This window comes from Limulus polyphemus, unplaced genomic scaffold (genome assembly GCF_000517525.1).
Source record: "Limulus polyphemus unplaced genomic scaffold, Limulus_polyphemus-2.1.2 Scaffold1769, whole genome shotgun sequence".
Taxonomy (NCBI): domain Eukaryota; kingdom Metazoa; phylum Arthropoda; class Merostomata; order Xiphosura; family Limulidae; genus Limulus; species Limulus polyphemus.
The window spans coordinates 194,038-199,945 of NW_013667379.1; positions in this window are offsets into that span (position 1 = coordinate 194,038).

Here is a 5,908-nt window from a genome sequence, read left to right on the forward strand (position 1 = left end):
CCCGTGGTAGGCAGAGCACAGACAGCCCTTGTGTAGCTTTGTGCATAATTAAAACAAACAAACATTAACAAGCGCAACAGTCATGTGTTAACTGTTGCTGTAACATATCCTCATGCTTTAATGAATATAATTGAGTGGATTTGATTGGAATTCTAGTTGTAAACTATTTAACAAGCGCAACAGTCATGTGTCAACTGTTGCTGTAACATATCCTCATGCTTTAATGAATATAATTGAGTGGATTTGATTGGAATTGTAGTTGTAAACTATTTAACAAGCGCAACAGTCATCTGTCAACTGTTGCTGTAACATATCCTCATGCTTTAATGAATATAATTGAGTGGATTTGATTGGAATTCTAGTTGTAAACTATTTAACAAGCGCAACAGTCATGTGTCAACTGTTGCTGTAACATATCCTCATGCTTTAATGAATATAATTGAGTGGATTTGATTGGAATTCTAGTTGTAAACTATTTAACAAGCGCAACAGTCATGTGTCAACTGTTGCTGTAACATATCCTCATGCTTTAATGAATATAATTGAGTGGATTTGATTGGAATTCTAGTTGTAAACTATTTAACAAGCGCAGCAGTCATGTGTTAACTGTTGCTGTAACATATCCTCATGCTTTAATGAATATAATTGAGTGGATTTGATTGGAATTGTAGTTCTACACTTCAATGTAAAATGGGGACTGCAGATTGGAAACGTACCTAGGCTAACAAACTAGATAGAGCTGGACATGTTAAACATTCATATTTATTTTTTTTTATTGAGTGCTATAACATTTAAAGTTCACCAGGAAAAGCGGTGTAATGCACGTACACATGACGTCACAATATTTTGATATTATATTATATAATGTTCATATCTGCATGAAAGACATTCGGGGAATCAATTATAAACTGTTTTTTTGTTTTTTTTGAGGGGGGAATAAAACATACTTGTTCATTTTCGAAAACAGCTCTTAGAACAAGATCATTTGATTTCTGCAGCTTCGAGGTATATTAACTCTCGTTAGCCCAGATCTATGATAGTGTTATCTAAATGAATTTTATCAGCATCAAACCAACTCTGTATACCGGTATCTCGTTTAACCAATGGCCTTGATGTGTTTGTTGTTGTTTACTGTAATGCTTAGGATACATCGTAAAGTTCTTACCAAGATAAATGAGTTTTGTGCTGCAATTTTTTTCCTGAAATACTAACATCTGAGGAAGTATCAATAGTCTATATTCTACATTAACGTCTCATTTCTTTAATATTTTAGTTTCGATTTCCCTTTCTTCTGCATATTGAGGAGATGTAACAAGAATTTGAACTTTTAAACCTGAACGGCACCTTACGTTCACCTGGGTTAAATAGCCAAATCAGAGGCTATTAGGATGTAGGTATACCTGTCCTTATTTTTAAATAATAACCAGAAGGTGGGCAGCCAGTCAGGTGCACCCGTCTTCACAAGAGCCTTGTACGGCTCTTTAAAATAGGAAATGGTATAGACTGTCACATTTATAACACACCCACAGCTATATGGCATCACGTGTCGAAACGCGGTTCCTTCAATTCGTAGCTCAATATGATAAACAGAAGGCCACGCCCGACCCAAGAGAAATGTGACATAAGTTGATTTCGTTATGTTTCGAGTTCCTGTCCCTAGAATACTTATACAAATAAACTCAAGGAAATGATTCATCAACGAGTTAGGATATGATTTCCAGTTGCTAATTATAACCTCTCTTCCCGTGAGTAATTTAATTCATTTAAATTAAATACATGCTTTTAAAATAAGTAGTGCATTCGCTTCACTAAATGGTGTAAAGAACTACTAATATGGTTGGAATTGAAGATGTTATGTGAAAATGTTTACAAAAGTCGTAGTGTTTAGTGTTTCAATTTTTGCTCTATAATGTACATGATGCACTTTGTCCAATAACTGCAAAATTTGTATATAGGTTTAATTTGAAGAGATGTGCTTACTGAGTGACCCCATACTGAGTTTCCGACCTTCTTGTAAACAGAAAACAAAAGCCACAACAGAATAGACTTGATAACACTGTATTACATCAATATATATACAGAAAACAAAACAAAAACTGTAACCGACCTTTGACATTTATTTTTTACAGTATTTTGTAGACAACAAATGGGGGCTCAACATGCAGTTAGTCAAAAAATTCTACATTTATGTATTAAAAAATCAAAATAAATTTGTTCTGAACCATACACAGTTATGATGTAACTTTTTGATCAATGTAGGTAATGGATGGTTGAAAACTATTACTCCATGTCCTCAAGTTGAATTGAGACATGTGTGCAGATTACAGTATTTCTCCGAGTACAATGATCGAATAACTATCTCCAAAACTTTTAATGTTCTTTAGGTTGTAGTAGATCCATCAGTAGGGGGCGGTTTAGTTGGTTGGTTAGTTTAGGGCAACGCCACATTGAACTATCTGCTATGTCCACTGCGGGGAATCGAACCCCGTATTTTTTGCGCTGCAAGTCCGTAGACTTACCTCTGTCCAACCGGGGATCAATAGGGGCAAGTTCGCATACATAAACATGCAAATTTAATATCCACGTCCTTTACAAGGATCAAGAACCATGTGTTGAATATATAATGAATCATGTCAGTATCTCCAAATGTGCCTATACAAATGCCATTGTATCTAATGGCAGATATCTATCGACACTTTTATTTCGTCTTTAAATTGTTGGCAGAATCAACACGCTGCGACGAAATGATGAAAATAAAAGTGCCAATGTATGCCCAGCATAACTTTCGTCACTATTTACTGATGTTTACGCAAAGGTATAGTTGGTATTGTACTTAGAATAAAGTTCAAACTATGGCCGTTAGGGGCGAAACACAAATCTGGAATGCTGATATAACTTTATAAAATGACAAATTTCATAGCAATGTTGAGCTTTTCGATCACATGTAGAAGTCATCTGATTGGTTTTACTTAAGTATGGTTTGGCATGAGCACTATGCAAGTTTACACTCATACTGTTCCAGAATTAGCCGTCAAGACATACTAGGTCAGACATGCACGAAAAAAGCTTTGAAAACTTGTGTTTTTTAAAACATGAAATGATCATAATACTCGGTAAATAGCTGTAGTTTTTTTTTTTATAATTGCCATTTACATTTTTTATTCATATCTTTCATTCAGTTACTTATATCTCTAATTTACATTTATAGCGATTTTTTTAAAAACTTAGAAGCTTACTAGGCATCATTACAAGTAACCAGTTCAGGAAAGTATATCGTGATATTATGGATATTTCTTTCAGAAACAATATACCGCAAAATAATTGTACAGAGCTTTTTCAAACTTTGATTGCATACAGAAATAGTATTGCATAGCCTTTATCTGATAGGTCTATGTTATTCTAGAAATTAATGTATATCGTTTGTCGACTGACATACAAATTTTATATCAGTCCTGATCCATCTCTTTCAATATTTGTTTTCGGGGTATTTCATGACAGAACTTAGGTTCAAACCTATTTCAAACAATTTGTATTTCATTAAGGAATGAGAACATAGTTAAACTATAATAAATTTATTCAGACTATCAAAAAAAACAATCTAAAACAAAATAACTTAATTATTATTTTTAAAGGTTAATCAAAGTATTGTCGTTCAAACAATTTTTAAGGATAGATTTAACAGAATATCGTCTTCAAGAAAACTCAGTTTGTTTGTTCCTTGTTTAATTTTGTTGAGTTTATTGTCACAAATAGTGTCGTCAATTAATTCAATTTATCGTGTCGCGATCAATATGGTTGTTTAATATTATTTTATTACTGTAAAAGCCCGTCAAAAATAACGGGAAACCACTGGAAACTAAACTTATTCCGTATAAAACTGGCAAAACACAAAAGAAAAATGAAATTCCCTTTCCCAAGAACGTGCTACATATTGCTTTTGAATCCATTAAATGTAACCGAGCAAACATGCTACATATGATCATTATGGATAAAAGATTAAAACATACGATGACCATGTGATTGCATACACACAAAGTCGTCCTCTTCCCTACAGATACTTGGTATATTCAGTCTTTTTTTAACAAAGGCTTTTTCGTAATAATTCCCAAGCATAGATTTGCGCTAATGTTTGACTTATTTTTCACAAGAGTCTTCACGGCTTTCCTGTTCAGATCCTATCTATCTTGACGTCATAATAATGTGGTGTCACACACAAAACTCCATGCCTGATCTGATCCTGGGAACTCCCTCCTTGATAGACTATTGTATAGCAGAAAAAGAGCTGAAATGTAGGATATCTTTACGCTTACGTTAGCGATTAAATGCAACTAAGATGGGAACGGAAAATCAAAAAAGGAAGTATTATAGGAGAAAAGGTGGAATTGGACTCGTATAACTCATGAAATTCTGAGAAATCGAGCGTAATCGACTGACTGACCGACCGACACTTGGCTTTTATATATATATATATATATATTGATGATATTGTCGAAAAAATGAAACAAAGTTAATTAATAACATTTCTTGTGTTTTAAAGAACTGAAATCGTTAAGGATATTTTATGGCGCCTCGATCAACAGGGTACCCTAACATTTGGCATCGTTATACACTCGTCTGATTATTTTTAAAGTACGTCACACAGGGCAACATAGTGGCAAATATTAATAAAATAATGTATTATAACTCTACGTTATTTGGTGACGTAAAGAAGCATTTGTTTTTTGTTTTGTTTTTGTTCTATACATGAATTAGATAACTCTAAACTTTTAAATAAAGATTATGATATAACCTAGTGGTTAGAGCGCTTCACTCGCAATCTGTAAGTCGCGAGATCGAATCCTATCATCTAACATGAAGGGGTCGGAATGTAGCGGGCAACCTCACTCTTCGTTGGTAAATAGTAGCCCAAGAGTTGGCAGTGGATGGGTATTGACTAGCTTTCTACTCTAGTCTATCACTTCAAGATTAGGGACGGCTAGCGCATACAGCGCTCGAGTAGATTTATGCAAAATTCAACAAAACAAACAAATTAAATATAGAATTATTAAGTATTAACTTACCAAACTTCTGTCTTAGGTTATCGTGATTCTTACAAAGAATCTTTATTTTCTTTTTCAAAGCCATTTTCACTGAATATGGAACTGTAACCTTGTGACGTTGTACTACTACTACTATTAATCAAGTAAACATTATAATTCAATACAAATATTTTAGCATTTGTTAATGCATTTCAAACACGTAATAGTACCGAACTGAAATGATAGATTTACATACAAAGCTTACAATTGAAATTGTCGTATGACCTTTAAAACTTAGTGGAAATTTAGAAATCATTATCACTTTTATATGAATTTATTAACTTTAAAAAAAAGGCTTACAAAATTTTATGACATTTTAATGCATAAAATTATCATTCAAGATAAATAGCTGGAGTTAAAAATAATCATTAGAATTTACTTTTAAAATTCTGAAAAAAAAGAAAATAATAGACACCTTTTAACTAATACTCATCTAAATGGTTCCTAATATAAACATTTATTTTTATGTTGATTCTCTACGTAACTCTAAGATTAAAAGAAAGTTCACCTTAATTACCGAGTATCATATAACTGTTCATGTAGTTCAAACTTCTGCAAAACTCTTAAATATTCCTCGGAATAAAACATTAAAGATAGCTTCATCAATAACATCTATCACATTCATTTATTTTGCATATTTTACATGTAACAGAAACCAGCAAAAGAAAGAATTAATTTTGTTATGGAAATTAACGTATTTCTTTAGTAGATATTTTATTGTAATCGGAGATGAAAGATATAATCCAGTTTTGTTTGTTTGTTGGAATTTTTGTTTGTTTGTTTGTTTTGGAATTTGTGACGATTAGGAATTTACACGACTCAAAGCAGGG